The sequence below is a fragment of the Lolium rigidum genome, chromosome 7, assembly GCF_022539505.1.
Source record: "Lolium rigidum isolate FL_2022 chromosome 7, APGP_CSIRO_Lrig_0.1, whole genome shotgun sequence".
NCBI classification, from domain to species: domain Eukaryota; kingdom Viridiplantae; phylum Streptophyta; class Magnoliopsida; order Poales; family Poaceae; genus Lolium; species Lolium rigidum.
The window spans coordinates 216,130,074-216,149,031 of record NC_061514.1 but is presented as its reverse complement, the minus strand read 5'-3'; the positions used below and the strand labels follow the sequence as shown (position 1 = coordinate 216,149,031).

Below are 18,958 nucleotides of genomic sequence, written 5' to 3'. Positions count from 1 at the left end.
TAGCAACGGCACTAGAAAAGTGCTTTGCTGTCCACGACTGGTGTGTGGTTGATGGTGGTAATATTGCAGGAAGTATAGATGCAGTAAAACAGTAAACAAACAGCGATAGCAATATTTAGGAACAAGGCCTAGGGATCATACTTTCACTAGTGGACACTCTCAACATTGATCACATAACAGAATAAATAGATAGATGCTAGACTCTACACCCTCTTGTTGGATGATGAACACCACTAACTGTGTAGGATTACACGAACCCTCAATGCCGGAGTTAACAAGCTCCACAATATTCAATGTTCATATTTAAATAACCTTAGAGTGCATGAATGGTTATCCCGATCTTTCACGATGCACCTTGTTGATCCATAGGACCGATAGATCTTGAACTCCCTTGACAGATTCAAGGATACTCAAGCACATATGATTACTCTTGACAACTCAAGAACTCACACATCTTTATTGGATAACTAGACGAACGTCCGAGACGTCGTCATAGAGCCAACCCCGCGGGGATGGTGATAACTGGAACCCAAGGTTCTACATGATCTGAATCAAAACTAGACTACCCTAAACCCTAGCCGTGCCATCTCCTTATATGAGAGGGAGAGGTCGCCGGCCGGCCCCTTATTGGGCCTAACCTATTTCGACTTGGACGAGGCCCAAGTCAAACGGACTCTATTAAAACCCTAGATGGCCCACAACATGACCTGGCTACATTATTATCTCATAATAACAAGATTATAACAAACTACCGGTACAACCTTAGACCCAAATATCATATCAATGGCTGTCCTAGAGTACCGAGGCCCGGATATCCATATCATCTCTCCCCTTCTTCAAGAAGCGTTGTCCCCAACGCGTGAGGGTCTGCTAGAAAAAAGGTAGCGTCGAGATAAGAACATCACCGAACTTCATCCTCAAGCCTCGCCGAGTCTTCCACACCACATCCTCCCTCTCGACTAGCTTGTCTTGACCTTGGCGCCCCTTTGGTCTTCGACGCCATCAACCTGATTGGGACACAGGCATCCTCCAAACACAAACTGAAAGTGCAACATGCATACCACCCAAGACATACAGAACAAATTCCTGCACGCCATAGATCCAAATAAGCCGAATACACCCGAGTATGCACCCTTCTGAACACCAATGTCGTCCTTCTTGAAGAGCAAACTTCCTTCTCTTCCGCGACGAACAAACAGCAACAGCATCGCAACGCTGCAGGTCTGGACGCCGATAGTGTCGCAGGACTGCACGCCGAATCGGTCGGTCGTGAGCCCGGTCTGACCGTCCCGGACGCCAGCCAAACCGGCCCAGAGCCCGGTCTGAAGAAAAATCATGTCGTCGCGCTCGGTACTTCCTCCGCGCGAGTGAGCCTGTGCCTGGCAAGCCTCGATCTGCACCCTCACGTGCGTAGTCTCCTGCTGCTACTACCTTGCGTGCTGCTTCCAGGAAACTTCCACGTGCAGCTGTTAGTCGCGCTCCACGATCTGGTACTGATCGAGCGGACCAGAAAACGTCAAGCACTCTTAGCTGCAGTGCTCAAGTTATGATTGCGTGCTGTCGACTGAAACTCATAAGGATGACTCCAAGTCCTGGTAGTACTCCACGTGAAGCTGCCTTTGAGCGATGCAAAGAGCAACCCAAATAGTAATATCAATTTTGCATGGATCTGCACGGAAGCCAAACCTGAACAACTCGCCTGGCCAAATGCAATTCTGAATAAACAATGGAATATGTATCTTCTCTTTGTTCCTCCTAATGAGTAAGATGAATTGATTCCAATCTGACAGAATCTGAGAACACCACGTGATGCTGCTCCTTCGTGGTTAACTTGGACACAGCTGTTACCGATCAAAACTACTGCCGTGTACACGTACAGCTCTGGCTAGCCTCGAAAGAAAAACGACAGTGGGAACGATCACTCCTTCTCTCGCCTTTACTGCTACTGTAGCGATGCGATCGGCGCTTGGGCCATGGAGTCCTATCTGCAGGTCACGATCATAGCCACGTCTGGGCCACGTGCGGATGCTTCCGTACCTGGATTCTGCAGATCGATCTTGCAAAGAACAACGAAACGATCGAAACAACGAAAACGGCGGCGCGGGAGACTCATGGCTGCAACAATCTCGACGAGTGCAATCTCCACCAACACGATAATACCCAGCCGCCGGTACGCGTCTTCGTAGAACAAAAACAAGAAACTTGACTCTGCCGTCCACTTCCTCCTCCTTGATCTTCACCAACATTATGGCGGCGACGTACCCAATGATAGCCACGACAACCGAGCAGAAACAACCGACCAACAAAGCAATCTGCACCGTGATCAACCTAGCAATCTGATACCACATGATGAGGAATGGTTATCCCGATCTTTCACGATGCACCTTGTTGATCCATAGGACCGATAGATCTTGAACTCCCTTGACAGATTCAAGGATACTCAAGCACATATGATTACTCTTGACAACTCAAGAACTCACACATCTTTATTGGATAACTAGACGAACGTCCGAGACATCGTCATAGAGCCAACCCCGCGGGGATGGTGATAACTGGAACCCAAGGTTCTACATGATCTGAATCAAAACTAGACTACCCTAAACCCTAGCCGTGCCATCTCCTTATATGAGAGGGAGAGGTCGCCGGCCGGCCCCCTTATTGGGCCTAACCTATTTCGACTTGGACAGGCCCAAGTCAAACGGACTCTATTAAAACCCTAGATGGCCCACAACATGACCTGGCTACATTATTATCTCATAATAACAAGATTATAACAAACTACTGGTACAACCTTAGACCCAAATATCATATCAATGGCTGTCCTAGAGTACCAGGCCCGGATATCCATATCACCAAACCAAGTACTAACATAGCATGCACACTGTCACCTTCACGCTACGAAAGGAGGAATAGATCACATCAATACTATCATAGCAATAGTTAACTTCATAATCTACAAGAGATCACAATCATAGCCTACGCCAAGTACTACACGATGCACACACTCTGTCACCATTACACCGTGCAGGAGGAATAAACTACTTTAATAACATCACTAGAGTAGCACACAGATATATTGTGATACAAAGCACATTGCAATCATAAAGAGATATAAATAAGCACTTCACTATGCCTTTCATAACAGTGAATAAGTATTCTGTGAAATATAGCCTAAGAGACCCACACGGTGCACACACTCTGTCACCTTTACACACGTGGGACAAGGAGTCTCCGGAGATCACATAATTAAAATCCACTTGACTAGCATAATGACATCTAGATTACAAGCATCATCATATGAATCTCAATCATGTAAGGCAGCTCATGAGATTATTGTATTGAAGTACATAGGAGAGAGATGAACCACATAGCTACCGGTACGAGCCCTTAGCCTCGATGGAGAACTACTCCCTCCTCATGGGAGACGAGCAGCGGTGATGAAGATGGCGGTGGTGTCGATGGAGGAGCCTTCCGGGGCACTTCCCGTCCCGGCGGCGTGCTGGAACGGAGACTCTGTCCCCGGATCTTGGCTTCGCGATGGCGGCGACTCTGGAAGGTTTCTCATACCGTGGCTTTTTCGTCTCGAAGTTTTAGGTCAGGGACCTTTAAATAGGCGAAGAGGCGGAGTCGGAGGGCTGACGAGGCGGCGACACAATAGGGGGGCGCGGCCCATGTAACGGCCCCGGGTAGTACCCCTATAGAATTGTTTGTTCTTTTCTTTTTGTGCATCATCATGGCATATGCATGCATCTCATCCATGTTTTCAATAAAATAAAACTATTTTATAAACCTAAAATATTTTGTCCTCCCTCTCATATGGTTTCTATAATAAACCCTAACCCCTCTCTTACTCCCTATTTTATAATTAAGCATTTTCAAAACAATTAAGGTTTGGAAATAAAATGTGTTTTGTTTTGATTACAAATAAATTAAATATTTTGTAAACTGGTTTTTGAATCTCACTCTCTTTTCTAATTCAAATTCAAAACAGAATTAAATCTATTTTCAAATGGTTTATTTAAAAAGGAAAAGAAAAACCTAACCCCTAACCCTCTGGCCTCTGCTTCCTTCTTCTCCCCTGGCCAAGTTCTTCCCCTCATCCCTGGGCCCTCCCTCTCTTTTGGCCCAAATCCTTTCTCTCCTCTCTCTCTTTTCCTTCTCTCTTGGCTGAGCCCACCTCCTCCTCTCTCCCCTTCTGGCCCAAGTCCACGAGCCCCCCTTACCCCTTCCACAAGGAAACTCCCTGTGTCGTCTTCCTCGCTCACGCAAGACGCGTGAGTCCTCCCCCACCTCTCCTGGACCACCGCACCACCACCGCACCCTCCTCACCTGCCCCCTCCTTCTTTATCTCTCTGTGCCAAGCCCTAGCGCTCCAACCCCTATCCTTTTATTCCCTCACGCCGCCGCCTCCCATCTCCCTCTTTTTCTCTTATCTGTGAGAAAGACCTCACCGTACCGCCTCCACATCGCCATGGCGCCGCCACTCCAGAGCGTCCCCCGCTGTTCTGAAGACACCGGAAGATGCGTCTCGTCGTCCTCGTCCTCTCCGTCCAAGGAATCGAGCTAAGACCCCGTAAACCGAGCGCACGGTCACCGTTTCTCCACCATGGCCGCGATGCTCCGGCGTCGATTCCGCCGCCCATGGTTCCTCTCCGGCCTTCTCGTCGCCTCCATCGTCTTCCCCGCGTCCAGGCGCATCTCCGGCACCAACCGTTTCATCCCGATTCGCTCCGGGTCGCCGGATCCATGAACGACCAGAGCTCCTCGCCATGACCTTCATCCTCGAGCTCCACCTGTGCCTGCTTCAGGTTGTCGGGCGCCCATCCATCGACACCATCCACGCAGCAGCATGACTGGTTCATCCCTTTATCCTTCTGCCATTAGATCCTGGGTTCAAATGCCCATATCTGCCATATAAATCCAACCTTTATCCTTGTTTTTGCTTCAGATCTCGCGAACAGAGGCGCTTGTTTATGCTCAGCTTCATATCCAAATCAACATCAGCATCTAGCCCAGTTGGTTCGTTCCCTGTTCGTTATCGTGAGGTCCTGTGTTCAATTCCTGTTATAGGCTAATTAAGCCACAATCTTTTTGTGTTCCAGATCGGCAGACGGGCCTCGGCCCAGTTTCCTTCCTGGCGCGGCCCAACTCAAGCGCGGCCATCAGCCCTTAGGCCGCCAGCTTGTCCTCGCCCAGCGCGGCAGGTAGCAGCCCAACACGCTCATATCCTCTCCTCTCTTTTGTTTTAGTTCCATTGTTTTGCAAAATGGTTTAAATCATATCTTTAAATCCGTAACTCGAAATAAAATGTGTTATATATGAAAATTGATCAGAAAAACATAAGGAACATGAATATGCCATTCGTTCATCTGTTTCTATCTTGCATCATGAAGCACGTTGATAGTTGTGCATGTATACCTAATATATATGCGGAGTATTTCAGATTTCCAACTAAGGTTTTCCCCGCTCCGTTTAATATTGAAAGTAGCGCACCCCTGCCATGTTGTACCATGCTAATCCACCCTTAAATTTGACGATAGATAATGCAACTCCAACTCTAATTTGATTGTCCGGGGTTCCAACTCCGATTAATATGGATGAGTTGCATCGCATCATCGTTGCCATGTCATGCATATCATATCATGAACATGCTGTATCTTCTTTATCCGTAGTAGTAAGACTTGCATGCGTTGTGTGTTCCAGCATTTGCTTCTTCCCGGATAGGATCACGAAGTGGTGCGGTGAGATACGACAAGTTCTCCGGATGTTCCTCGACAAGCTTTAACAGGCAAGCATTTCCCCTATACTCCTGCCCCTGCAGGAGTCGCTCACCTATTTTATTTTGCCTTCTCCCTCATGCTATCCTTAAGTTGCGTTCTTGTCACGTGTCCTTTCCACTTGTTACCTTAAGCAGCCCATATTGCCACCATCACCTCCCACGGCTATTGTTTGGTTATCGAGTCTGCCCTTGCGAGTCGTAGTGCATGCTAGTGCTGTTTATATCTTGTTAGCGTTACTGCTATCTTATCGGGTTATATGTTGGGAAGAATCATGGTTACTTTAGTTGTTGACATTTGTTTAGCGGAGGCATCGGTGGGTCAGCTGCTCGTTTTGTGACGGCTCACTTGTGTTTCCTAAATATCTTAGGACCCCGAGTTCTTGTTATCTGTTTCGAGACTGAGCGCTCTAACCACACGTGGGTATGCTTACCGGGTCTCCCCTTGACCACTGCCGGAATCTACAGCTTTGTCCAGTGGCCACAATTAGTTCGAATGTTTGTTTGTTTCTCTCGGGTGTGCAAGCTTGTTTCTTTGTGGTCAGATGATATGATATTATTTTTGGGGAAGCCATGTTGCCTTGTAACCCTGTTGTCTCTTGCACGTCCGTAGGTGCGGCACGTATTGTTAAGAGGTCATCCTCTAGTGGGCTCTGATCCTCTTAGCCGTTCTCGCAACAGCTAGGTCCGTGTCAGAGTTCCGATCGGGCTCTGAAACGGGTTAACTTAGTTAGGTGGCTTCCTGGACATTTTTGTGGTGAAGGAGAGTGCGAGTCGTGATATCCACCTGTCGCAAGTGGGTTGAGCGTGCGTGTGGGCACATTTGGGCACCCCTGCAGGGTTACATCTTATCGATAAGCCATGTCCGCGGTTATGGACGACTTGGAGCTGTATGACTCGACCATAGACAACTTACACTTGTTGTTTCAATCATAATAACTTGTGTAGTAAGTTAGCACAACTTCAATAATAAATGGTTAAAACTTGACAACTGTGTGGGTGCCTTTGTAAGTACCTCTTTGCGAAGGGGGAAAGCATCGGCTGTGTTATGTTTGCAGAGTATAGAACTGTTAGTTATGCGCTCTCTCACTTTCTCTGATTAGACGAATGTTGTAGAGTGTCTCTATAGGTTTTTTTTAGTGCTTGCGCGCTGTCGCTTAACCCCACCATATTGCCTATGACGTTCCTCTTGCGTCCTCTAAGTCCCCTGCGTGCCTCAAGTACAAAGGACGACTGGTTGACGAACGCTTATACGTCTTGAAGTCTTGTTAAGTACGAACCCGTACTTATTGCTGCTTCTACGGGATATAACCGGGCAGGTATGAATATATGTTCGATGAAGACGACGTTAGCAAGGTTACCCTTCCGGCTTGGCCTGGGAAGGGTTACAGACGCCGCTGGTTATCTTCAGGACTCTTAGTCCAATTTGTATCTTGTCCGTACTCGGATGTAATTGATCTTCTATATGATTTGGATCTTTGTATTGTATATTTGTATCTTGACTCGTTGGAGTCGTTGTTGTAATATATGTATCTTGTAGGCTCTATTGTAATCCTGTTGTAATGTTACCGCTCGTGTTAATTCCTCTGGCATCACGTGTGTGATTTGTCGCGCACGTCGTGTCGGAGGGCGTCTCTGGATCGATATCGTGCGGATTTCGGCGAGACCGCTGGAATCCTCATGGTACCGGTTCCGGGGCGTCACAGCCCACCCCCTGGCCGCGCCGGCCTGTCATCTGGGCCCACCAGGGCTCCCCTCTGGTGGCTCTCGGGTGTTCTGGAAGCTTCGTGGAAAAATAGGATGCTGGGCATTGATTTCGTTCGATTCCGAGAATATTTCCTTACTAGGATTTCTGGAACCAAAACCAGCGAGAACAAAGAAGCGGCCCTTCGGCATCTCGTCAATAGGTTAGTCCCGGAAAACGCATAATAATGACATATAATGTGTATAAAACATGTAGGTATCATCAATAAAGTAGCATGGAACATAAGAAATTATAGATACGTTTGAGACGTATCAAGCATCCCTAAGCTTAGTTCCTACTCGCCCTCGAGTAGGTAAACGATAATAAGGATAATTTCTGAAGTGACATGCTATCATAATCTTGATCAATACTATTGTAAAGCATATGAGATGAATGCAGCGATTCGAAGCAACGATGAAGATAATGAGTAAACAACTGAACCATATAACAAAGACTTTTCATGAATAGTACTTTCAAGACAAGCATCAGTAAGACTTGCATAAGAGTTACTCATAAAGCAATAAATTCTTAGTAAAAGCATTGAAGCAACACAAAGGAAGATAAAACTTTCAGCGGTTGCTTTCAACTTGTAACATGTATATCTCATGGATAATTGTCAATACAAAGCAATATAACAAGTGCAATAAGTAAACATGTAAGAATCAATGCACACAGTTGATACAAGTGTTTGCTTCTGAGATAGAAAGAATAGGCAAACTGACTCAACAATAAAGTAGAAGATAGGCCCTTCGCAGAGGGAAGCAGGGATTAAATCATGTGCTAGAGCTTTTTAAGTTTTGAAATCATATAGAGAGCATAAAAGTAAAGTTTTGAGAGGTGTTTGTTGTTGTCAACGAATGGTAGTGGGCACTCTAACCCCCTTGCCAAACGGACTTTCAAAGAGCGGCTCCCATGAAGGACGTTATCTCTACCCAGCAAGGTAGATCATCCCTCTTCTCTTTTGTTTACACATGTATTTTAGTTTTATTTATGGTTGACACTCCTCCCAACCTTTTGCTTACACAAGCCATGGCTAACCGAATCCTCGAGTGCCTTCCAACATTCACATACCATGAAGGAGTGTCTATTTGCAAAATTAAGTTGCTTACTGATGAATCAGAGCAAAACATGTGAAGAGAATTATTAATGAAGGTTGATTAATTGGGGGTCGGGAACCCCGCGCCAGCTCTTTTTGCAAAATTATTGGATAAGCGGATGAAGCCACTAGTCCATTGGTGAAAGTTGCCCAACAAGATTGAAAGATAAAACACCACATACTTCCTCATGAGCTATAAAACATTGACACAAATAAGGAGTAATAAAGTTTTGAATTGTTTAAAGGTAGCACATGAAGTATTTACTTGGAATGGCAGAGAAATACCATGTGGTAGGTAAGTATGGTGGACACAAATGGCATGGTTATTGGCTCAAGGATTTGGATGCACGAGAAGAATTCCTCTCAATACAAGGCTAGGATAGCAAGGTTGTTTGAAGCAAACTCAAGTATAAAACGGTGGAACAAGACTTTCATATGAACATATTGTAAGCATTATAAGACTTTACATCATCTCCTTGTTGTTCAAACACCTTAACCAGAAAATATCTAGACTCTAGAGAAACTAATCATGCAAACCAAATTTTAACAAGCTCTATGTAGTTCTTCATTAATAGGTGCAAAGTACATGATGCAAGAGCTTAAACATGATCTATATGAGCACAACAATTGCCAAGTATCAAATCATTCAAGACATTATACCAATTACCACATGTAGCATTTCCCGTTTCCAACCATATCACAATTAACGAAGCAGTTTCAACCTTCGCCATGAACATTAAGAATAAAGCTAAGAACACATGTGTTCATATGAACCAGCGGAGCGTGTCTCTCTCCCACACAAGCATTTATTCAAACAAAAACAAAAACAAAAACAAACAGACGCTCCAAGTAAAGTACATAAGATGTGACCGAATAAAAATATAGTTTCAAGGGAGGAACCTGATAAATTTGTCGATGAAGAAGGGGATGCCTTGGGCATCCCCAAGCTTAGATGCTTGAGTCTTCTTGAAATATCCAGGGATGAACCACGGGGGAATCCCCAAGCTTAGACTCTTCACTCTTCTTGATCATAGTATATCATCCTCCTCTCTTGACCCTTGAAAACTTCCTCCACACCAAACTCGAAACAAACTCATTAGAGGGTTAGTGCATAATCAAAAATTCACATGTTCAGAGGTGACACAATCATTCTTAACACTTCGGACATTGCTCAAAGCTACTCGGAAGGTAATGGAACAAAGAAATCCATCCAACACGACGAAAGAGGCAATGCGAAATAAAAGGCGGAATCCGTCAAAACGAACAGTCCGTAAAGACAAATTTTAAAGAGGCACCAGACTTGCTCAAATGAAAATGCTCAATTGAATGAAAGTTGCGTACATATCTGAGGATCACTCACGTAAATTCGCAAAATTTTCTGAGTTACCTACAGAGAATTAGGCCCAGATTCGTGACGACGAAGAAATGCATGTCTCGCAGCAGTAATCCAAATCTAGTATGAACCTTACTATCAAAGACTTTACTTGGCACAACAAATGCAATAAAATAAAGATAAGGAGAGGTTGCTACAGTAGTAACAACTTCCAAGACACAAATATAAAACAAAGGTACTGTAGTAAAATAAACACATGGGTTATCTCCCAAGAAGTTCTTTCTTTATAGCCATTAAGATGGGCTCAGCAGTTTTAATGATGCACTCGCAAGAAATAGTAGTTGAAGCAAAAGAGAGCATCAAGGGGCAAATTCAAAACAAATTTAAGCCTAACATGCTTCCTATGCATAGGAATCTTGTAAATAAACAAATTCATGAAACATAATGCAACAAGCATAGAAAGATAAAACAAGTGCAGCTTCAAGATTTTCAGCAAAAAGAGAGGTGTTTTAGTAACATGAAAATTTCTACAACCATATTTTCCTCTCTCATAATAATATCCAGTAGCATCATGAGCAAACTCAACAATATAACTATCAAATGAAATATTCTTATCATGAGTCTCATGCATAAAATTATTACTACTCCCAACATAAGCATAGTCATTCTTATTAATTGTAGTGGGAGCAAATTCAACAAAGTAGCTATCATCAAATATAGGAGGCATATTGTAATCATAATTAAATTTATCCTCCATAGTAGGCGGCACCAAAAGACCTCTATCATTATAATCATCATATATGGGAGGCATATCATAATCAACATAAACTTTCTCCTCAATACCCGGAGGGCTAAAGAGATCATTCTCATCAAAACCGACCTCCCCAAGCTTAGAATTTTCCATAGCATTAGCAACAACAGTTGTTCAAAGCATTCATATTAATAACATTCCCATTAGCATGCATATAAAGTTCCATGGGTTTTTTAATTCTCTCTTCAAACACATCATGTCCTAATTCAAGATAAAGTTCATAAAGATCTCTCATATTTTTGTTGTTTTCCATTATGCCTAACTAGTGTAAACGAGAAACAAAAAGATGCAATTGCAGGATCTAAAGGAAATAGCTTCGAACACTCACACAATGGCGGCAGAAAAGTACTTTTACCTGGGACTGGAGTATGAGTGCCTTTTACCTTTCCTCCCCGGCAACGGTGCCAGAAAAGTGCTTGATGTCTACGGGTGCTTCTATTCTTGTAGACAGTGTTGGGCCTCCAAGAGCGAGAGGTTTGTAGAACAGCGAAGCAAGTTTCCCTTAAGTGGATCACCCAAGGTTTATCGAACTCAGGGAGGAAGAGGTCAAAGATATCCCTCTCATGCAACCCTGCAACCACAAAGCAAGAAGTCTCTTGTGTCCCCAACACACCTAACAGGTGCACTAGTTCGGCGAAGAGATAGTGAAATACAGGTGGTATGAATAAATGTGAGCAGTAGCAATGGCACCAGAAAAGTGCTTTGCTGTCCAGGACTGGTGTGTGGTTGATGGTGGTAATATTGCAGGAAGTATAGATGCGGTAAAACAGTAAACAAACAACTTAACTATCAGGTACTTTCGTTTCTTGGAACTATTCCTCACATACATGAGAATATGATGCTGCCTAAATCAGATATGTTTGTTACTCTTAGGAATGATGGACCAAGCATGGATGAGGAGGACAAGCATTGGAGCATGATCACACATGGAGGAGATGGCAGCAAGCGTTTGAGGATTGAAGATGACGCCACAAATGGAGATTTCAGGACTTTGAAGCCACCATAAGAAGAGATGAAGACATGGACGAAATATAGAGTTTCCCACTTCATAATTTCGTCCATAGCATGTTATGGTGCTGCGTCACCTTTAGTTTTGGGCCAGGCCCATGTCATTTTCGCAGGATTTAAGTCAGCCACTTTTTAGAGTCCGTATTGAAGGGGGAAAGGCCTTCTAGGGTTTGGTTCGGCCACCATACGTATGGTTGGCCGAAACTCCACCTTTTCCTCCTTTAAATACCCCCATAGCCGTCACGTTTAGACTCGGATTTTGATTAGATTAAAAGTTAGCCATTGCTGCAACTCTCGTGTACTTCTTTTGAGGCCAACGCCCAGAACAAGACCGACTATTCGGAATCCCACCTTTGTCAATAAAGCTTTCATCTTTCATCCGCAATATTCTGATTGCATCATTAGTTCTTACTTGTTCTCGATTTCGGTAGGAATTAAGACCCTCGCCGGTCAGGCTGATCGTGCATCCGCAAGATCAGTAACTCCCGGAGATTGTCCTAGCGATTGCATTGGCGCACGAGCTTTGCACGTGTAGTCGGATCGTCAAGCACGAACTCCACCAACAAATCGATGCTATCATACTCTCATCGAAAGATCGGCCACCTTTGCCCTATCAAGTGGTATCGGATTTCAGGTTGCTCGGTGAGATTTTACATGTTTCGTAGTGTAGATTGCATCCGCCATCATACCCATAAACCACGAAAAAGCCAAAAATACAGCTTAGGGTTTTTAGATCATAGTTCCCATAAACCCCTGCCACGTCTTGCATTGTCTTTTCAGTTTTGCATAGTTGAATTTGTGTCTGCATCTTCGTGTCGAGTTGCTGGTCTTAGCGTCTAGTTCCTTTAGAGTTTCGAGTTCTGGTCATATTAGTCACGCCGCCACCGCCACTCGCACCATACGCAGATCACCACCACCATATACTTCCGCCACTGCCATATACACCCTGCCATCTACTTCCGCCATTGCCATATACACCCTACCACATACATCCGTATCCACCATATACCCTGTGTCCTACCGCGACAAGGATTCGTGTTGTTTCTCTGCCGCGACAGAGCCCGTGTAGAATTAGGTTTTATTGTTTTTCCTACTCAGCTGTTACCTTCTAATATCATCTTGCGCTGCGAAAAATTTCCGTGAGATAAGTTTCGGCCGCCAGATAAGAATTGGAAGGAGAGCAAAAAAAAAAAAAAAAAGAGTCTGGAAACGCTTCCGAAAAAAAATTTCTGGCTACATTGGTTTTTCACTTTGGCGATCATTGTTCGCCACTGGCCGTTATAGCGACATTTTTTTGGCGTCTGCGCGCTTTCCGGAGCATCTCCGAAATTTCGACAAAAAATTTTCTGAGGCTATACTGTTTTTAGACCTTGGGGATCAGTTTGAGACACTTGCCATCATAGTGACTTTTCAGACCTCGCGTCGCCACCTCATCGCCACCTCATCGCTGCTAGTTGCTTGTGTGCCGCGCCGTGACCTCGCTCGTGTTCTAGGCTCGCGTCTCTAGTACGGTCTAGCCTAGGACCAGACACAGCATCGTTGTTGAGCATACTTTCAATATTGCATTGCTCTGTTTTGACAATTGCTGTTTTGCTACCATATTAGCCTTCCTACATCTCTACATATTGTCTCCACGTGCACCGTGTCGACACCTGGTAATCGCTTTGGCAATCTTTGGAGACGCTCGATCCTTGCTCGGTTGTTACATCACCTTCCTCCTGTTTGGTAAGAACTTGTAAGAGCTTTGTATTTTGCTTGACGAATTGCGCGTGAACCACCATATTCCGTAGTTTGTAGGCATATACATTTGTGCTTTTTGTGTACTAACCATGTCGGGACCCGCTTGATCCGACCGCCGTTGACCCGGCCAAGATGACGCCCGAGCGGTTGCATGCTCACTTCACCCACCTTTTGGGCGGGCATGCTCGCGACACCGATGCGCGCATTGATGACGTGGATGCCAAACTCACCAGACGCGCTGGACAAACTGGATGGCCTCGAGGCAGCTTTCAACTCCAAGCTCGACGCCAAGTTCCAGGAGCTTTTGACTCGGTTGCCACCGCCTCGCGCCAACGTGCAACGCCGCGCGCGCCGCGTTCCTCGTGCGGACGTTCCTGCAGGTACCGCTCCTGCTGCCGCAGCCGCAAATGACGCGCCTTCTGATGAAGGCTACGAAGATTATGAAGGGGACGCGGACGAGCAGGTAGATGAGAACGTATCGGAGGACGAGGAAGTCCAACAACCTGCACCTGGTCGTCCACGGCAGCTGAACCGCCACGCTCGACCACCTCCACGCCCGGTACGTAATGATGATGATCATGTTGCTAAACTGAAGCTGAATATTCCGCCATTTGAGGGTAGATATAATCCGGATGCATATCTTACATGGGAATTGGAAGTAGAACAACGCTTTGCATGTTTAAAATACCCTGATCACTTGCGTGTTAGTGCTTGCTACTTGTGAGTTCACAGATTTTGCATCTATTTGGTGGTCTCGAATATTGTAGAACACATGCGGCAAATATTCCCGCTACTTGGACTGGGTTAAAACTTGCTATGCGTACTCGTTTTGTTCCTCCACATTATCAACGTGATTTGCTTGAAAAAATTGTCTCGCTTAGAACAAGGAAAAAATTCTGTAGAAGACGATTATCAAGAATTGCAAAGCGGCATGATTCGTCGTGGTATTGTAGAGGATAATGAGGCTATGCTTGCTCGTTTCTTTGGTGGTTTGAATAAAGAGATTCAGCATATTTTAGATTATAAGGAGTACAACACTATTACTCGCTTGTTTCATCTTGCTTGCAAAGCCGAACGTGAAGTGCGGGATCGTCAACCACCATGGAGAAGAACTAACGTTTCGCAGGTCGTACATCGTCGTGGTCTCCGCGACAATCGGCGCCACAATCTCGTGGTACCGCACCAGCACCTACTACCTCCAAGTACACCGCGCCCGCATCACGAGCACCTCCTGCCTCTACACCAACACCATCGGCTGGTCCTCCTCGGAGTTCATCTTCCATGGCCTCCACGGGGAAGACGCGCGACATTCAATGTCGCAAATGCTTGGGATTTGGTCACATAGAGAGAGAATGCAGAACCAAGCGTGTGATGTTGGTGCGCTGGGAGAAAACGGATCAGAAGAGGCAGGCACCCAATCCGACCCCCAGCCATCCCACCACGGATCTCCGATGTCGCGGGAGCGGCCCCGTAGGGATTCTTCCTCGGAGAGCCTCCCGTCGCCTGAAGAGATGGTCGCACAAGCGAGCATGGATGCGGTTTATCGCTCGGATATTCTTAACAAACCCATCACTCCCGAAGACGTAGAAGCTTTAGAAGCTAAAAGAGTGGAGCTGCTGGCCACGACCAAGAAATTCAAGGTCACCGCAGCCGCCATGCCTGGAGGAAAGGAAGCACGCCGCAGTTTTTGTGGAAGACTTCATCCGGCGTGAGCGAGGAGGTGGACGAAGGATTGGCAAAAGTCAAGGAACTCCGAAAGCATTGGGAGGACAAGATCGTTGAAGCTCACCAGGAGGTCAAAAAAGTCCGGCGTGAGATGATAGCTCCCCGCAAGATCACCTTCGCAACTCCAACGGAGAAGCAGCCGTTCGCAACCCCAAAGGACAATATGACAAAAGCTGCAGAGATCCTGAAGAAAAGTAACGAGGAGATTGACATCGACTACGTACGCACGCTCGTCGCTTCAGCGGTTAAACAGCAGAGCAAGGCAGACACTTCGCGCAAGTTGGATTCTAATCCGGAGCATTGCGTCTCCACCGCGTGAAGGACGCCGCGACAATCGCCATCGAGATGACGAATCGCGAACCGGATCCTCGGAACGCGGAAGGAAAGCCGGGGAACACCCAAATCCGATCCCCGTACCATCAAAGACGCCACCGTCAGATCCGAGAAAGGGAAAGGATGCAATGTATTCTGGACGAGACAAGTACCGCAACGCCTCTCCTCCGCCTAATGGTTACCCGCGTCCCCCTCGCCGCCGTAGTCTAGCCAGAAACACCAGGCCTCAGGGGCACGGTGGAATTGTTATCCGCGACAACGTGCTGCCCTCAAGAAACAGGAGCAGGGAGCGCACGCCGGAACCTCGCCGGAATCAGAACAACGATCGTGAGCCCGAGCCTAGGAGGAGCCGAGAATGAGGAGCGCGACCCGGAGCCCCGCCGGAGCCGGAACGACCGTGGCAGCCGGCGTCACGGTGAAGGCAGCCACGGGAGCCGGAGCCGGCACCGGGAGGGCCGGGGAGAATCTGAAGGCGGAAGCAAGAGGTCGGATCGGCCCCCTCGCAGGTCTCCCTCACCACCACCTAGCAGTGGCGGCGGAGGTGGAGGCGGAGGCGGTGGCCGGAGATCTCGCTCTCGCTCACAGTCCCCCCTTCACGGCTCGCGCAACGCGCGGGAACGCCTCAACGAATACAGAACCGACTACATCGGACCGAAGTGCTTTGGCAGGATGATTCGAGAGGAACCAAAGCCAAGGAGCTCCCTCAAGCTACCCGGAAACTTGAAGCATTATGATGGCACCGAAAGGCCGGATACTGGATTGAGGATTACTATAATGCAAGTAACCTTCGCCGGAGGAACCCCTAATATCGCTCGCCGCATGCTCCGAGTTGTACCTTGTAGGTCCAGCCCGGATCCGGCTCAGTGACCTCGAGAAAAACTCCATCTTTTGCTGGTTTGACTTGAAGACCGCTTTCGAGAAACACTTCAGGGGCACCTACAAAAGACCTGCCACGGCAAGCGACCTACAAGCTTGTATCCAGAAGAATGGAGAATCCTCAAGAAACTTCCTCACACGATGGTTGGCATGCAGGAACGAGTGCGAAAACGTCGACCACACCACCGCCATGTACGCCTTCATTGGTGGACTGCGGAGAGGAGGATTGCCGAGACATAAGCTCACTTGTTTGGCTAACGCCAATAAACCGACTTTGGATGAGATGATCTCCATTGCCGGTGACCACACTGCCGCCGATGACGATGCGGGCGGTGATACCGCAGCCTACGAGCAATCCCCCTGCACCAACAAAAGAAGAACCGTGATAACGGCAACAACAAGCGGCCATAAACGCAAAAACCCCGATGACCGGAAGAGTGGCGGATCCGACATGGTCGCCATGGCGTTCCAACGCGGAGGTTCGGGGAGGCGGAAGAGGACGCGGCCGTGGAGGCGGAGCCGGCAGGGGTCGGCGAGCATGGCACCGAGGTCACAGCTGGCGGATCCCGCGCCCCGCAAACCTACGAAGAGTACGAGAGACATGCCCCGCCCGGCCCACTTGGATCCGGCTACGGGGAAGTCCACTCACACCAACCGCCGCAAGTGGGTCAACGACCTAAAGAACGACCCGGAGGCGGGATACAAGCGAGCCCGGAAGCACGCCCACGCGGCAAAGGAGGCAAGGGCAAGAACAAGGACAAGGAGGAGGACAGTTCCGAGGCGATGGACGAGGACGATAACTCGCCGGATCCCAAAGCCGGATCCGCAGGTAAATCCAACCCCTTCGAGAAAAAGAGCATGGGGGCTTACCACACCTTCCTCGGAACCCCAACGATCCGCGCTACAAAGTCGGCTACCCGGATCCCGAACGCCACGGTTCCGGCTGTGCCGCATGATGTCGAGTGGTCGGAAGTTCCGTGCACATTTGACAGGGAGGATCATCCCGCCATTGTGCCAAAAGAATACTACGCCTTGGTTATAAGTCCCCGCATAGACGGGTATGACTTCTCCAAGTGCCTCATGGATGGGGGGGCCAGCTTGAACATCATGTACCTGGAGACTCTGGAGCGGATGAACCTCACCAAGGAACAGCTCAAACACAGCAACACTAAGTTTCATGGCGTGGTTCCGGGTAAGAAGGCGAACTCCCTCGGCAGCATCACACTTCCCGTGGCTTTCGGCGATGTTCACAATTTCCGCGAAGAAAAGATCACGTTTGAAGTTGTGCCCTTCAAGAGCTCCTACCATGTCATCTTTGGCAGGCCCACCTACCACAAGTTCCATGCAAGAGTGATACGGTGGATCCAAGCCAATCCACCTAAGTTGATGCCCGATCTTTCACAGAGAGAACCTGGGGTAGAGATTCCTCCCAACAACGCGATGAACGCAGCCTGGAGAAGAGGGAACGAATCCAGCAAGCAACGGATCGATGAATCGATACGCCTCAAACCTGAGCTAGACAATCCTTGATGAACACAAGAACCTTCGCAGCGGATAATAATATAGATAAACGGCAGCGCCGTACCCCCGGAGGGATGATACACGTGAACACACGCAATGGGGAAAACCCTAATCTTGAGTCTAAACTTGTCTCCCTAAACCCTAGCCGTGCCTCCACCTTATATGAGGGATGGAGTGGCCGGCCAGCCCCTAGTGGGCCTCTCTACCTTGGTTTGGACAGGCCCAAACCAAACTGACTCAATTTATTAAAAACCCTAATTGGCCCACATATGACCATTACATAAACTAGGATAAATAAGGCTGGTGGAGTCCTGAATCGGGGCTCCACATAGGCCTCCGTGCCCATATCATCCTCCCCCCTTCAAGAAGCGTTGTCCCCAACGCGTGAGGGTCTTCTGGAAAAGGTGACGTGATATGAACATGACACGTCCTCGCCGTCTTCAAGTCTTGCTTGCCTTCCACACCACATCCTCCCTCGCGGCCTCGCTTGACTTGATACGGCACTTGGCGCCTCCTTTCTTCTCCACATGAGCTTGGACTTCGGCGCCAATTCCTTCTTCTTGTGAGGTTTTGATGGACCCTTGTGTCGCCGCACATGACCCCTGCACAAGATGTGTAATTCCTGGACCACATAGATGTCTCACACGTCCATCCTTGCCTCGATGCATCCGCGGTGTCGCGGAAAACTGGACCGAAGTACTCCTAGCACGGTAGTGCCGCCGCCCATTGTCTCCAGCGACGCGCTCACCTCCCACTCCTCCCACGCGCATCCGCGCCACATGTACCGAAACACCATCGGCACAAACATCATCGATCCGCATACTAGCATCAACACAAGCTGGAACCGTAGCACATGCTGCAACATCCACATCAACAACAAGTGTAGCTTCATCCGGCTTGTCACCAACAAGAACCGGCTTGTCATCTACGAGCTTGGCTGAAACATCACCAACATCAATGCTCGGAACATCATGCACCTCTTGCTGCACTTTAGG

General features: G+C 47.6%; 1 long non-coding RNA gene across 1 annotated transcript; it reads left to right on the top strand.

The window, feature by feature from the left end:
* Positions 1–4,466: 4,466 nt before the first annotated feature.
* Positions 4,467–5,354, top strand: LOC124669621. Its single transcript, XR_006992270.1, has 3 exons — positions 4,467–4,856; positions 4,949–5,019; positions 5,103–5,354. It is a non-coding gene; the product is annotated as an uncharacterized LOC124669621 (long non-coding RNA).
* The last annotated feature ends 13,604 nt before the right edge of the window (positions 5,355–18,958 follow it).